At 42.6% G+C, this 16,524-nt stretch overlaps 1 long non-coding RNA gene across 3 annotated transcripts; it reads left to right on the forward strand.

Moving 5' to 3' along the window:
• Nucleotides 1–3,347: 3,347 nt before the first annotated feature.
• LOC118359723 (uncharacterized) lies at nucleotides 3,348–13,039 on the forward strand. 3 transcript variants are annotated; one of them, XR_008083025.1, is made up of 5 exons: nucleotides 3,348–4,126; nucleotides 8,464–10,438; nucleotides 10,563–10,732; nucleotides 11,295–11,731; nucleotides 12,008–13,039. It is a non-coding gene; the product is annotated as an uncharacterized LOC118359723 (long non-coding RNA). The 3 variants fall into 3 exon arrangements; XR_008083023.1 differs by having other exon boundaries at nucleotides 3,348–10,438; XR_008083022.1 differs by lacking the exon at nucleotides 8,464–10,438 and having other exon boundaries at nucleotides 3,348–3,924.
• The last annotated feature ends 3,485 nt before the right edge of the window (nucleotides 13,040–16,524 follow it).

Genomic DNA, 16,524 nt, shown 5'->3' on the forward strand with positions numbered 1-16,524 from the left:
TCTCCAGCACAGACAATGGGGTCTCCCACACGTCCTTCTCAGTCAAGAGTCCCCTGCTCTTCCACAATGGCTACTCAAAGTACTCCAGAGATACTCTACGACTGTCTCCATTACCTGTTGAAGATGTTGAAGATGTTGCCCCACTGTTTATCCAGTTAGGATCTCCATGGAAACACCAAAACCAGCAGTGGGACTGCGCATAGTAACCATGAGTAGTTTTTGTAGCCTATGCAAAGTTACTCTCACACCAAATCCATCTTTATCTCTGGAAGAATTAAAGATGTGGACTATGTCAATTGTTGTGGACTATTTTGCAACTGAAATGATTGGGATATATTTTTTTAACGATAAAATTATGTATATATTTTTCCAGAGACTATTATTGATAAAGTGATTGACTTTTAATCTATGGTCTTTTGTAAAAATAGAGTTTTGTCTCCATACTGTATGTATATGCTGTCCAGACTGTGATATTCTTTGGTCAATAAAATAACCATAAAATGTGCATTGTAGGCCTTAAGAAAAGCATGAATTGCTTTAGTATTCCTTGCAGAGATGTTCATTGAAGACTACTCTCTGAAAAAAGAGTTGAAACGGAAAGCCATATTCCTTCATACAAAAGGAACAATATTGTTTTTTATGCCTATGCTTATGTTGAAATAAGTATAGTATAGGCCAAGGGCGCAACTTTGGTTTTAGAAGTGCGGGGGACATCTTTTTTTTTTTTTTTATCAAGTCGGATAAGCACTCCAAACAGCCTACCCGAATGCTCGGAGTTGTCCACGCGGTCCTAAAGCACGCCTTTGCCTTGTTTGGTATCACATTCTATTGATAAATCCATGGGGGTCAAAAATGCAATTTCAGAATGTGGGGGGGACATGTCCCCCCTTTCCCAGTGAAAGTTGCGCCCCTGGTATAGGCTACAGTAGAGCCTCATGGTAGGCTAGATCACAAAATAAATTATATTTTTGATATGCAATGTAAAACATTTGTTGTTAAAAAAAATGTCTGCTTTTTTTGTTCATTCTCAGTCATTTCTTCTCTATTGCTAAATCACTTGACAACTATGGATCATGATAAAGAGTACATCACATTTATTTAACCTCTTAGAACTCTTGCTCCATACTGCCCCTGTTGGAGAAAGTGCGTGCCCATAGTAAACTGAACATATTTTTCCCCAAAATTGCTAATATATGCATATAAAAAATATTATCGAATAGAAAACACTCTAAAGCTTCTAAAACCGTTTAAATTTTGTCTCTATGTAAAGCAGAACCCTCAGGGCATGCATTCTCCCAAATGCTCTCTTGTCATGGAAAAAGTTGGCCCAACTTTGACGTCATCTCACACGCACTTCCCAAACAGCTACCGCTCTGGGAACAGTCTGTACGTGTTCAGCGCGAAGCCTGCTTTGGGGCTTCTCATTGTGAGAATCGCGCTCACGGGAGTTTGAGCGAGCCGAAACCTCTCGGCCAAGCGAAAAAAAAGGTGACTGTTACGCGCGCTCTGGCCGGGTGATGTATTTTCTTCAGGATCGATTAAACGACGTGTGTGTTTCTGTTCGTCCTCAAGATTTCTGTGCACCTTTATAACATGTTAAAGCTTAATTATGAACATAGTTTGACAAGTTTACTCGACATATAATATGTAATTTCGACGTTTTGGTGCGCATCCACTTGAATTTTGCCTACATTTAGACTGAAATGTGGCTATTTTGAGAACCGAAAGACGCAGACTTGAAAACTAAACGCTGGTTTGGTAAGTATAATCCCTTCCAGGTCTTTTGATGGAAGAACAGCAAAGGTAAGGGAATATTTATGTGGTAAATTTGGGTTTCTGTCGACTCCAAGATAGAGGAGCGATAATGCTAATTTTGGAGCGCCGACTCCTAGTATAGCCTAGTGAACGCAACCTGTAACGTTAAAAATAAATATAACACAGCGATTGCATTTAGAAGAAGTGTATCTTCCTATACATATGTAAAACATGCATATTTAGTCAAAGTTTATGATGTGTATTCCTTGTTAGCTGACGTTATCTGCCGGAGCTATCGGCATTTCTCCTGACATTTTAGTAGCATTTTTTTAATGATGCATCATTGTAAACAGAGATTTATGGATATATATTGCAGATTATTGAAAAAAAATGAATGTACTGTGTAACATGTTATATTACTGTCATCTGATGAAGATTTCAAAAGGTTAGTGAAATGATTTTTCTTTTAATCCTGCGTTTGTTGATTGCATATTTTTTCCTACTTGGCTATGCAAATGAGCTATGTCTGTGGTGGTGGTTTGACATAAATATGTGCTATGTTTTCGCCGTAAAACATTTTAGAAATCTGACTTGCTGGGTAGATAAACAACTTGTTTATCTTTCATTTGAGCTATTTTACTTGTTAATGTGTGGAGGTTAAATATTTTTAGGAATATTTTTTCGCATTGTGCGTTATGCTAATGAGCTTGAGCCGTAGTCACGAACCCGGATCCGGTATTGGTAGATTATGAGGTTAATAAGCATTTCCCAAATAACATAATAGTCCTAAATGTGCAGCTCTACTAGCCAGTCTTTTCGTATGTTCATGTAACATATACATGCAAGCAGGCACACATTCAACTTTACCGAACCCAACACACAGTTTGCATATGGCTATTTTGCTGGTAGCCAACAAACAAATGAGAGAAGTGCTGCTTTTCTGTCTACTATTTTATGTAAACGATACTCAGTCTTATCTGGGTAATAAATGCATATTTTCTTCTTACAGTTCATTTTGTAGAAGGCCGACCGGGGTACTGCATGCTGCCATTAGCAACTTAATGATCCTGTGTGCGATTTTAACATAATCGGTTCAAGGCCATACATCTGGTGTATTAGATGCAATTAATGGTATCATGATTGTCTTCCACAAATGGTACCAAGAATATGCATAATCCTTGCTTCAGGGCCTGAGCTACAGGCAGTTAGATTTGGGTATGTTATTTGGGTGAATATTGAAAAAAGGGGGCTATCCCTAAGTTAAATTATGATTTTAATGAATGGAACGAATTTGGTGCGAGAGCTTTTTTTCCCTGTGAGCGTGGCAGTTTTTAGCTGAGCGCCGCTCAACTCAAACTCACATGCTCTGATCTCATGTGCACAGAGACTGGCGGTACTACAGTTTAAAACTGATGCCAAGCCCAGAAAGACAATTCCCACAGACGCTCCCATGGAGAAGTACATTTACAACATTCCTAAAACGATACTTTGGTTATCACCTTTGTGCAAAAAATATCAATATTTTTTTGCATGAATTGTCTTTGAGGGTTATTATTTTTGAATCACTCACAGCCGAAGTAATGTTATATAAATATTCATACACATAGCTCATATATTATACAGCGCTAAGCTAATCCGCCTGACTCAAGTCATTTTACGTACCCCTGCTAAAACAGGAACCAGCTCACACACCCAGCAATAAAACTGCCCCCCCCTCAGCTCTGTTGTCTCACGACCCCAGGAAACACAGACATTCCATCGCAAGAACACATACACCCAGCCATAAAACTGCCCCTCTCAGTTTTCTACCTCACGTTCCCCTGACACACAAATATCTTCTTGCTTAAACACACACATCTCACCCCCCCTCTACTGGTCGGGTGCTCAGAGCAGAAGACTCTGATGTGCACCAATGGGGCTCCTGCTCTGGCTAGAACAGGTCCGCCTCCAACCCTTCGGGACCATTCAGAAGACCAACACGACAAGACTCCACCTACATATTCCATGTATAAAATCTGCTGTAACCAATGTCCCTTTTTCACCTGACTCCTTACTGAGTTATATGAACTAGGTCCGTGCACGTTAAATCTGCAGGACAAGATATCTTTTGACTCAATAAACTGCCTTTTGTTACAATTGAAATCCACTCTGTCCAGCGTCCGTGATTTGGTCTCAACTCTCCAGTATTTAAACACTAACAAACTTGGTAGCATGAGGATGGTTATTCCTGAATTCGATCTATGATAAGTTGGTGTGAGAGGACGAAACAAATCAACGGCTCAAAATCAGACGGAAGAGTGACCTGTCCACAGGAAAAAATCAGCCATTCATCTTGCCTCAGGAAACCTGATCAGAGTGCTCTACTTAAAAGGTAAGCAGAGCCTGTTAAATCGAAATCTGCATATTGTATCTTAGCCTAAACCAAATTTTGATCAGAAAGTACTGAGCGTGAGTATGAATCGTTGCCAAATTATTTTTACATAAGAACCTAAGGCATTGATCAAGGAGATCTTGTTTTGCTAAAAGAAGGGAAAATAAAAATAATTTTTTTATTTTTATTTATTTTTTATTAATTGGCCTATACTGAGTTATTTTAATAGGAATGTGTGAATTGTGATTGACCAATGTGTTAGATTCCTTCTGGGACCCTATTTGTTCTGAAATCTGCTTAGAAAACTGTCCTAATTATATAAATATTGGGTTGTGTATAGAGGTGACGTTAAATAGTGGCTGTGTTCTAACACGTAAAGGACACAATTATGGATGTTGGAAATTCAATGTGACTTTCGTACAAATGAATGTAGTATTGAGAAAACGTATGAACTAGAGTTGACATTCCACGATTTTGAGACCGGGGAAATTAAATTGAGAGAAACGTTTGTTGAGTAACCGCCATGCTAGGTTACGTAACTGGGCTATTATGTACGCGTACTGCTAGCCTAGCAACCTCGTAGTCGAATCACCGTGCAGCTTTGATTGACAGCCGCCGGGCTCAAACACTGATTTTCACTTTTTCATTCCTGTTGGTATTGCCTAAAGTTTAAAATTGTTCTGACAATTGTTATAGAATCGCCTGAATTTTCTGATATATTGTCCCAGAAGGTGATTGCTGGATTATTTTCAGAAAGTATTTAAATAATTTGTTGAACAATTTTTTAGTTTTCTATTTTTATTTGATATTTCCTAAAGCACTAGAATTATTCTGGCAATTGTTATAGAACCGCTTCATTTTGCTAACATATTGTTCCAAGAGGTGATGGCTGAATTATTTTCAGAAAGTATTTAAATAATTCGTTGAACAACTTTTAGTTTTCCAAATTTCTATCTACATTTCCTACAGAGCTAGAATTACTCTGACAATTGTTATAGAACCTCATAAATTCACTAATATATTGTTCCAAAAGGAAATCGCTGAATCATTTCTAGAAAATACCGAAATAAATCGCTGAACAAATTCAAATTACATGCCGGAGAGGCACACACGTAACTGCCACCACATTACTGATAAAATCTTTCTGTGCGAGGGTGGGGACGCATGAGATAAGTCTGAGCCAGCACCACAATACATCCCTGGAAATGTAAATGTAAATGTCTCGATCAAGGACGGGCTAAGTATACAAAGATAAAAAATAAACACATATACACAGGACATAGGACACATTACAGACAGGAACTAAATGAGACCTTTTTTCAGATAATCACTGCCTTAGTTATATCCTGCCTAACCGCGTTAATAATTACCTTAGCAGTTCACGTAATTATTTTGTGATAAAATGGCTGCAGCCACCACGCCCAAACTTAAATTCAATGACTTTTTAGATCAGCGCATGACTGATAGAGCGGGAGGGAAAGGACAGTAATAGAAAGACACCCACATCGAAGGCATAGTGAAGGGAAAGGTGACGGACGTGACCGACACCCAGAGGGTCACCACCACCCGGACGTCTGTCCGACAGGCTGGACTGAGAGCTAAAGGAGTGACCGCTAGAGAACACTGGGACTCTGAACGGGGTGGAGCCAGCATGTATCCCCTACGCCCAGCAGCTGGTCCACACTACTTAGAGTACCAACCTTGGAAAATGACTGACCTGACCACCGGTCCACCCAGAGGGGTGTGCTACAACTGTGGAACTCCTGGCCATTATTCACGGTATTGTCAACAGCCACTCTCCACTCAGCAACAGCAATGGAGAGAAAGAGGACATGGAGGAGCACCAGGAAGAGGGAGAGGAAGAGGAGGACCCCTCATCTACACTACAACAATGATCGTCTGTTCTTACAGTCAGAGAGCAAGTCTATTTCTTCTTACGCAAAATTCTAGTGGAAATGTTTAGTGTCGGCTACAATCGGTGCCCAAAAGTCAAGGCGGGCCTTTTGTTTAATTTCACATGCAACAGCAGCAGGGAGGATACAACCAACCACAGTTCCAGGGAATAGCTGGGGACACCATGCCCTGGCCATGAAGATGCCCACCACCTGCGGCAGGAGGGGGAGCCGACATTTTCAACTACACACTGAACCAACTATGATGTGTGAAGTTGAGGGTGTTCCCCCATCAGTTCCTGGTAGACACAGGATGCACCTATTCTGCTATCAAGTTCCCTTAAATGCTGTCATCTGATTCCATATCGGTGGTAGGGGTCACGGGATCACCTGAGGCTCAAAGCCGCACTATCCCTTTAACATTCTCCTGGGAGAAATCTCAGTTGAAACACCAGTTCCTGTACTGTCCAAAATGCCCGATAAACCTACTAGGACCTCTCATGCAAAATGTGGTGCACCATATATCTTACTGACAGTGGAATGGCAGTATCCACCAACCCTCCCTCTTCAACATCTGATCACCCAGTAAGAATTATGATGATGCCACTCCTGCCGACGCCCACGCTGTCTGAAACCCAAGAAGTGTACTGGCTAAAATGCCTACCCACAGGGCCTGTCACCCCTCACATCCAGTTTAAGTTCAACCAACTGAAAGCTCAAATCTACACTCTGCACCCATATAAGACTCCCCAAGCTGAGACACTGATGACTGCCCCTACACTGAAGACTGGGACGAAGACATGATGCACCTGACCCCGCCTATCAGGTGTTGTACCATTGTGTGTGGCCCTGAGGGGGTGGCAGCACCGGTCATCCTACGACCAAGGAACCTCCATGCACCCCTGGCCTGGACGGCTGAAGCATCAACAGCCATTGCACTCCTGAAAACAGATCTATCAGCGGCAGCAGCTCTGACTGCACCTGACTACAAGAACAAGTTCCATTTGGATGTTTCTGAAAAGGAAGGATTCACCTCATCCGTCCTATTCCAGAAACAAGAGGGGGAGAGAAGGGTCTTGATGTACCACTCTTCCAAACTTGACCACATTGAGGTAGGACAGACAACATGTTCCAGATATGTTGCTGCAGTAGCAAAAGCTATTGAAAAAACAGCTCACCTCATGATGTGTCATCCATTGGAGATCCACACCCACCATGGCGTTGCTGCATATCTAATGAGTAAAGAATTCACGTTCAGTGCTGAAAGAAAAACCAAGATCCAGAACAAATGCACTCAGTCACATATCACGTTTGTGAACACCGACAAAAAACATGGCAGATGCACTCAACGCAGAAGAAGGACTGCCCCACTCTTGTGCTGAAAGAGTGGCACAAGACCTAAAACTGAGACCAGACCTGAAGAATGAACCACTGACTAATCCCGACCACTGGCTGTACACTGATGGCTGCTGCTACAAAGGAGAAGAAGGAAACATAGCAGCCTACGCGGTGGTACAGCAACTCCCAGACGGCTCACACGTCACACTTGAATCAGCCATCATCCCTCAACCAGCACCTGCCCAATTAGCTGAAACCATCGGATTGACACAGGCCCTCATCAGAGCAAAAGGAAAGACTGTGAATATCTATACAGACTCAGCCTATGCCCATGGAGCAGTCCACACTGATGGACCCATAACTTTTACGAGGAGCACATGGCCCCACACACGAAGGCAAACTAAAGACCCTTCAAAAGGTCTCACACATCTGGTGGCACCCTCACATGAAAGAAATGACTGACTTATTTTGTGACGAATGCAACATATGTGGCAGCCACAACCCAAAGAAACCATATCAAACACCAATGGGCTCATACCCAGTACCTAATGCATGTTTTCAGGACATTAGTATAGAATACACCAACATGGGCGCCGATAATGTAACCAAAGGGAAACGCTATCTCCTAGTTATGGTAGATAGGTTCTCCAAATGGGTAGAAGCAATACCAACAGCAAAGGGGGACGCTAGGTCAGTCGTTAAGTGGCTACAAACCGAACTAGGTATGGCATCCCAAGACAAATCAGATTTGACAAATGGCTCACAATTCAGTAACACCCACCTAAGACAGGTGGAAGAAAGATTTGGCATAACACACAGATTCGGTTCTGTGTACCACCCCCCGGTCCCAAGGTCTGGTGGAATGTGCAAAAGCTAAGATAGCTAAAGTATGTGCAGGTACGAAGTTGACATGGGTTGAAGTCCTGCCTCTGGTGTTGATGGCCATGAGAGCCTCACCAGGAGCAGGCACCCATTTCTCTCCTCATGAGATAATGACTGGAAGAGTCATGCCTGGTCCACCAAGGGAGGGAGGTCATATGCCCGCTCTTGATGTACAACAAATCGTAATGTCTGATTATGTGAAAAAACTGACGGTTCTCTCTGCAGCACTCTCTACCCAGGTTCACAAGGTCCAGGAGGGGGAGCTTCCGGGGGACACGCCACCACTGAAGGTAAAGGTTGGTGACTGGGTGAGGGTTAAAGTCCACAAGAGAAAGTGGCTGGAACCCAGGTGGACTGGACCGTACGAAGTGAAGGAAGTTACTTCACACTCAGTCCAGGTCAAAGGTAAATCAGGCGCACCTTGACACCACCTTACACATTGCACTCCAGCCCCAATTCCTTCTAGAACACTGACTGAAGTCAGAGCTGATTTGAACAGCCTAAATTTGATTCCAAATGAAGAAATTCCTGACTCAGGTGATGCGGCATCAAATTCCGCCTCCCCTGAAAAAGGAACCGCGCCCAGTTAGAGGGATATTTCTCTCTCCCTGGGCAAGGCTAGGAATATCTGAACCACTGTTTGTGATATTCCTACTGATATTTGGAGTAACCCTAGGCACTCTCACATGGTTAATAGAACAACAAACACATACTAAAGCATCAACCCCTCTCATCCCAACCCCTATCCCTGATACCATTCCTAGCACCACTCCTTTCAATCTCACACACACCAAACGTAGCACTACACTTACAGACCCACCATGCACACCAGACAAGGTTAGAAGCACCACCTTATGTATACCCACGAATGCAACCACCACCATTGCACTATAGTTTTCACGTCTTAAAAGACGTGAAGAGGGGGATTTGTTATTGTTAGAGGAAATTATGGTTGAAATGACTAATTATGTATACATTCCAATCAGAACTGACTAGTCCAAATGCTATAATGTACTGTACATATGAATTTTCTCTCTTGCTCCCATTCCCAATTGTATATAATGTAGTCAGGAGTTTGGTAACAATGAAGGTCTTAGTTCATTCATTTGTACAATCTCCAGGTGGCAGGAACAGACTCTCCAGACTCCAGACTGTCTAGAATGCTGATTTATACTGACTGACCTTGACTTCAGGCGTGGAGCGAAAGTTTATACAGTTTATAACCTGTAGAAAAATGTGTATTTTTAATTGTACCTTTATTTTACTAGGAAAGTCAGTTAAGAACAAATTCTTATTTTCAATGACGGCCTAGGAACAGTGGGTTAACTGCCTGTTCAGGGGCAGAACGACAGATTTGTACCTTGTCAGCTCGGGGATTCGAACTTGCAACCTTCCGGTTACTAGTCCAATGCTCTAACCACTAGGCTATCCTGCCGCCCCCAATGTGTGCTAGTACTCTCTTGAATTAAACGCTGTTACTACTACTACTACTACTATACTCTACTTCATGTATACTCTACTTAATGAACTTACAAATCACTAATGAAATAGAAAGAGTGCTAATTTGGTTTTGGCTACAAAACATATAGGAATTTAAAATTCCACTAACAGTTATATAAATATTCATACACATAGCTCATATATTATACAGCGCTAAGCTAATCCGCCTGACTCAAGTCATTTTACGTACCCCTGCTAAAACAGGAAGCAGCTCACACACCCAGCAATAAAACTGCCCCCCCTCAGCTCTGTTGTCTCACGACCCCAGGAAACACAGACATTCCATCGCAAGAACACATACACCCAGCCATAAAACTGCCCCTCTCAGTTTTCTACCTCACGTTCCCCTGACACACAAATATCTTCTTGCTTAAACACACACATCTCACCCCCTCTACTGGTCGGGTGCTCAGAGCAGAAGACTCTGATGTGCACCAATGGGGCTCCTGCTCTGGCTAGAACAGGTCCGCCTCCAACCCTTCGGGACCATTCAGAAGACCAACACGACAAGACTCCACCTACATATTCCATGTATAAAATCTGCTGTAACCAATGTCTAAGTCCCTTTTTCACCTGACTCCTTACTGAGTTATATGAACTAGGTCCGTGCACGTTAAATCTGCAGGACAAGATATCTTTTGACTCAATAAACTGCCTTTTGTTACAACTGAAATCCACTCTGTCCAGCGTCCGTGATTTGGTCTCAAATCATCAAATCAAATCAAATTTATTTATATAGCCCTTCGTACATCAGCTGATATCTCAAAGTGCTGTACAGAAACCCAGCCTAAAACCCCAAACAGCAAACAATGCAGGTGTAAAAGCACTCAACTCTCCAGTATGTGAACACTAACAGTAATTAACGTTTTAATCTTCATGCTGATACATGGACGAGATTGGCTCACAATGCACACGCAGAAGGAATGGAACAGTGTAATCACTCATGCACTCTCGTCCAGTACCTGCTCTTAGTGATCTAATATCACAGTCTCAGGTGAGCGTAATTTGTTTTCGTGAATTTTCATACCTGTTTGTGGCTAGACAAGCTCGCTAGTTGAGTGTCTTGATAATGAAAATCTAGCCAGCTAATGTTCATTTATGTGCACAGCCGCTAGGTTAATTTCAACATAATTTCATGCTAGCTAGCGGTTTCCACTAGATAGCACAGCCACAAAGTCAAAATGGTCTGTCGTAAAAAATGCATATAAACAAAAATGAGCTTTTTGGTCTTAATTTAATGTAAGGGTTAGACATACGGTTAACGTTTGGTTTAAAATATGATTTTTATATGATAAATTGTAGAATATAGGCAGGGTTTATAACTTTGTGGTAACTAGTGATGACCCTACTAGATAACTAGCTAGCAAACGCTACTGTAACGTTACTGTACTTGCTATTGTGTGACTGAAAAATATTGTGTATAAATGGTTAGCTGGCTATTTACTTATAGGCTACTAGCTAGTCATGTAATGATGTTTGCTTGATGGTGGGGAGGGGGTCTGAGAGTTGGACTTTCTAAGTCTGTGCTTACTGTTTATGTTTCTCATTCCAAACAGCCTACCAGTTTATGAATCTGGAGACACTGGAGGTGTTTGGGGTGGAGAGGACAGTGGACTCAGTGGAGGACATCCCAGCCACTTGGCAGTAAGGGCATGCCGGGCGTGAGCCAACAGCCCAGCTCTGACCAACGGCGAAGTCAGCTCAAGTTATTTGATTGCTTTTGATTAAAAAAAAAACATTTATCTGCCTTCCCAATGAAAAATAGTTTGAAATGTCGAACATATATTTACAGAAAATAGATTTATGTTTCTGAATGATGCACCATGCTGCTTTGTTGACAACATGACTGAGCTGCACAAGATTACTGTTCCATCTGAGAAGGGCCCTCCCTCGCCGCGTTTTACCTTTCACGTCACTGACCATAGCTGGGTGCACCGCAGCTCAGGTTAATAGAACTCCCTCAGTGTTGGCACTGCTACTTCCTACCTGATGGGTAAGAGGACATCACACACAAAATTAGGAGTCTTCCACTATTTACATGTTTGGGTGTATGTGTGTCAGAGGTGAGGGATGATAAGCCAGTGTTTGAGTAGAAGCGTCTGGTGTGTTAGGACTTGTGGATGCACTCCAATTTCCTGAACAGAAAGGTGACATTTAAGTATTTCTCTACACCCTAACCATTAACCCCTACTCATACCCTGGCCTAGCCCCTTACTTTCAAACTAGTAAACCCATAAGTTTCCAATATGACCTGGTGTGTGTTACACAGGGTGTTACAGGAGGAATTGAAGGGGGAGCATGCCTTGTACCTGCGGCAGCACCCGGATTTCCGAGCCATGATGGCCGACTTCTTGCAGTTCCTGTTACTACGAAAACCAAGCGACGTCATCATGTTCGCCTGTGAAGACTTCTCCCCTGGGGGGCCTCTTCAACACCTCTTCACCTTGAGGACATACTGTGGCTTCCTCTCAAAGGCCCTTTAGTGAGGACAATACTATTCTGGTTAGCAGTTGTCACTAGTATGTACAGTGGCCCTCGAGATCCTAGAGTATTGTTTTTACATTTTGTAATACTGTTTTTACTGTCTACTGTTTTTGTTTGCATGAGCTGTATTGAAACATTCCAATCAACTCATGCTCATCTGACTCAAAAAGTAAACTATTGTATAACTTTGCTGCCCAGATTGCCTAGGAATGTAACAGCCTTTGAATAATACAATTATATGTGTATTAATAGTCCAGACAATCTTGCAAGGCAGACTAAAGGTCTGCTTAATAGCTGAAACAGTTCAGCAGAGTTTGTAAATATATTATAACTGCATTTTGTGATGTTTTGAACTTTAGTGAGTGTGTTTTTCAGCTGTTTGGATACAACAACAAAAAATCCTAGAAGCAAGCCAAAGTTCAAAGCCGAAGTCCATGTCCCTTCGTCGGTGATTGGGTAACAGTAGGGGTTCTTCAATCAAAATCAAATCAAATTTGATTTATATAGCCCTTCGTACATCAGCTGATATCTCAAAGTGCTGTACAGAAACCCAGCCCAAAACCCCAAACAGCAAGCAATGCAGGTGTAGAAGCACGGTGGCTAGGAAAAACTCCCTAGAAAGGCCAAAACCTAGAGAGGAACCAGGCTATGTGGGGTGGCCAGTCCTCTTCTGGCTGTGCCGGGTGGAGATTATAACAGAACATGGCCAAGATGTTCAAATGTTCATAAATGATCAGCATGGTCAAATAATAACAAGGCAGTACAATTTAAACTGGAGCATCAGTTTCAATAAATTCTTTGTTGTCATTCAATGAGAGACGACTTGTTTTCATGCACAGTTTTTCATTGAAAAATACTGTACCAAACATCTTAGTTAGATGTAGAATTGCAGGACGAAGATCTCTTCGGCAAAAACGTCAGAATTAATGACAGATTTCCTGAGTTATCTTAGATTAGTTCGGACTATTGTGAGACTGGCTACGGCATCTCAAAATTGACAAACGGTACCATTGTCGCTTTTAAGGGAGTGAGAGCACACTCATTCGACTAGCCGAGTTTGGATACACGCCAACCAAACTGAAACATACTGAAGCCTTATGACAGCATTGACTTTCCATACCAAACTCCCTCACCCCTATAAAATAGACTAAATGGTATTTGAGTGCAAATTAAAAGCAACATTTCATCCATGTACATGTATCTACTGATGCATTGGCACTTCAGTGCACTTAAGAGAGAGGATTAACTCAGTGGGGACAGGTCAGGATGTTGAGCACACACCAGATACAGCTACATTACGATCTTGCACTATACATTTTCTACATGCTTTAGTTTCACAATAAGGGAATGTATTATCTAAAAAACAAACATGAGGCACTGGGAAGGGGACTCGAGTCAGAATCTACTGTAGCCTACACCAAAGTCTAATAAACTTGTATTTTTGATTCAGTTTTCAACAAAAAAAATAAACAAAATCAAAAACACCTTTGATTTGCTGAATTAAGAGGACTACAGTTCCCAGAGTACACTTGATGTTTCCAAGCTACAGTTGCGTGAAGTCACGGTTGTGTGATTGCGTTGTTTTAAACAGAAAATATCATACAACTGTCTCCTGAGGTGCAAATATATACTGAACAAAAATATAAACACAACATGCTAAAATGTCAAAGATTTTACTGAGCTAAAGTTCATATAAGGAAATCAGTCAACTGAAATACACTGCTCAAAAAAATAAAGGGAACACTTAAACAACACAATGTAACTCCAAGTCAATCACACTTGTGTGAAATCAAACTGTCCACTTAGGAAGCAACACTGATTGACAATACATTTCACATGGAAAGTATAGGCAATTAGCAAGACACCCCCAATAAAGGAGAGGTTCTGCAGGTGGTGACCATAGACCACTTCTCAGTTCCTATGCTTCCTGGCTGATGTTTTGGTCACTCTTGAATGCTGGCGGTGCTTTCACTCTAGTGGTAGCATGAGACGGAGTCTTACTACAACCCAGACAAGTGGCTCAAGTAGTGCAGCTCATCCAGGATGGAACATCAATGCGAGCTGTGGCAAGAAGGTTTGCTGTGTCTGTCAGCGTAGTGTCCAGAGCATGGAGGCGCTACCAGGAGACAGACCAGTACATCAGGAGACGTGGAGGAGGCCGTAGGAGGGCAACAACCCAGCAGCAGGACCGCTACCTCCGCCTTTGTGCAAGAGCCAGAGCACTGCAAAATGACCTCCAGCAGGCCACAAATGTGTCTGCTCAAACGGTCAGAAACAAACTCCATGAGTGTGGTATGAGGGCCCGACGTCCACAGGTGGGGGTTGTGCTTACAGCCCAACACCGTGCAGGACGTTTGGCATTTGCCAGAGAACACCAAGATTGGCAAATTCGCCACTGGCGCCCTGTGCTCTTCACAGATGAAAGCAGGTTCACACTGAGCACATGACAGACGTGACAGAGTCTGGAGACGCCATGGAGAAAGTTCTGCTGCCTGCAACATCCTCCAGCATGGTGTGGTGTGGCATTTCTTTGGGGGGCCGCACAGCCCTCCATGTGCTCGCCAGAGGTAGCCTGAAAGCCATTAGGTACCGAGATGAGATCCTCAGACCCCTTGTGAGACCATATGCTGGTGCGGTTGGCCCTGGGTTCCTCCTAATGCAAGACAATGCTAGACCTCATGTGGCTGGAGTGTGTCAGCAGTTCCTGCAAGAGGAAGGCATTGATGCTATGGACTGGCCCGCCCGTTCCCAAGACCTTAATCCAATTGAGCACATCTGGGACATCATGTCTCGCTCCATCCACCAACGCCACGTCGCAACACAGACTGTCCAGGAGTTGGCGGATGCTTTAGTCCAGGTCTGGGAGGAGATCCCTCAGGAAACCATCCGTCACCTCATCAGGAACATGCCCAGGCGTTGTAGAGAGGTCATACAGGCACGTGGAGGCCACACACACTACTGAGTCTCATTTTGACTTGTTTTAAGGACATTACATCAAAGTTGGATCAGCCTGTAGTCTGGTTTTCCACTTTAATTTTGAGTGTGACTCCAAATCCAGACCTCCATGGGTTGAAAAATTTGATTTCCATTGATCATTTTTGATTTTGTTGTCAGCACATTCAACTATGTAAAGAAAAACGTATTTAATAAGAATATTTCATTCATTCAGATCTAGGATGTGTTATTTTAGTGTTCCCTTTATTTTTTGAGCAGTGTACATTCATTAGGCCCTAATCTATGGATTTGTCATGACTGGGAATACAGATATGCATCTGTTGATCACAGATACCTTTTTTTTAAAAGGTAGGGGCGCAGTTCAGAAAACCAGTCAATATCTGGTCTGACCACCATTTGCCTCATATAACGCGAGACATCTTCGCATAGAGTTGATCAGGCAGTTGATTGTGGAATGTTGCCCCACTATTCTTTAATGGCTGTGCGAAGTTGCTGGATTTTGCCAGAAACTGGAACACGGTGTCGTATACTATGATCCAGAGAATTCTAAACAAGCTCAATGGGTGACATGTCTGGTAAGTATGTAGGCCATGGAAGAACTTCCTGGAATTGTGTACAGATCCTTGCGACATGGGGTGATGGCGGTGGATGAATGGCGCGACAATGAGCCTCAGGATCTCATCACGGAATCTCTGTACATTCAAATTGCCATCGATAAAATGCAATTGTGTTCATTGTTTTTTAGATTATGCCTGCCCATACCATAACCCTACCATGGGGCACTCTGTTCACAACGTTGACATCAGCAAAACATTTGCCCACATGACGCCATACACGTGGTCTGCGGTTGTGGGAGGCCGGTTGGACGTACTGACAAATTCTCTAAAATGACCGAGGCGGCTTATGGTAGAGAAATTAACATTAAATTCTGTGGCAACAGCTGTGGTAGATATTCCTGCAGTAAGCATGCCAATTGCATGCTCCCTCAAGACTTGAGACATCTATGGCGTTGTGTGACAAAACTGAACATTTTAGAGTGGGCTTTTTTTATTGTCCCCAGCGCAAAGTGTACCTGTGCAATGATCATGCCATTTAATCAGCTTCTTATTATGCACCAGCTGTCAGTCAGGTGGATGGATTATCTAGGCAAAGCAGAAATTCTCACTAACAGAGATGTAAACAAATTTGTGCACAACATTTGAGAGAAATAAGCTGTTTGCGTGTATGAAACATTTCTGTGATCTTTTGTTTCAGCTCAAAAAACATGGGACCAACACTTTATGTTGCGTTTACATGTTTGTTCAGTGTAGAACAAGCTAGAGCACATTTCTCTTAGTCCTGAATAAT

This window comes from Oncorhynchus keta, chromosome 27 (assembly GCF_023373465.1).
Source record: "Oncorhynchus keta strain PuntledgeMale-10-30-2019 chromosome 27, Oket_V2, whole genome shotgun sequence".
In the NCBI taxonomy this organism is placed as follows: domain Eukaryota; kingdom Metazoa; phylum Chordata; class Actinopteri; order Salmoniformes; family Salmonidae; genus Oncorhynchus; species Oncorhynchus keta.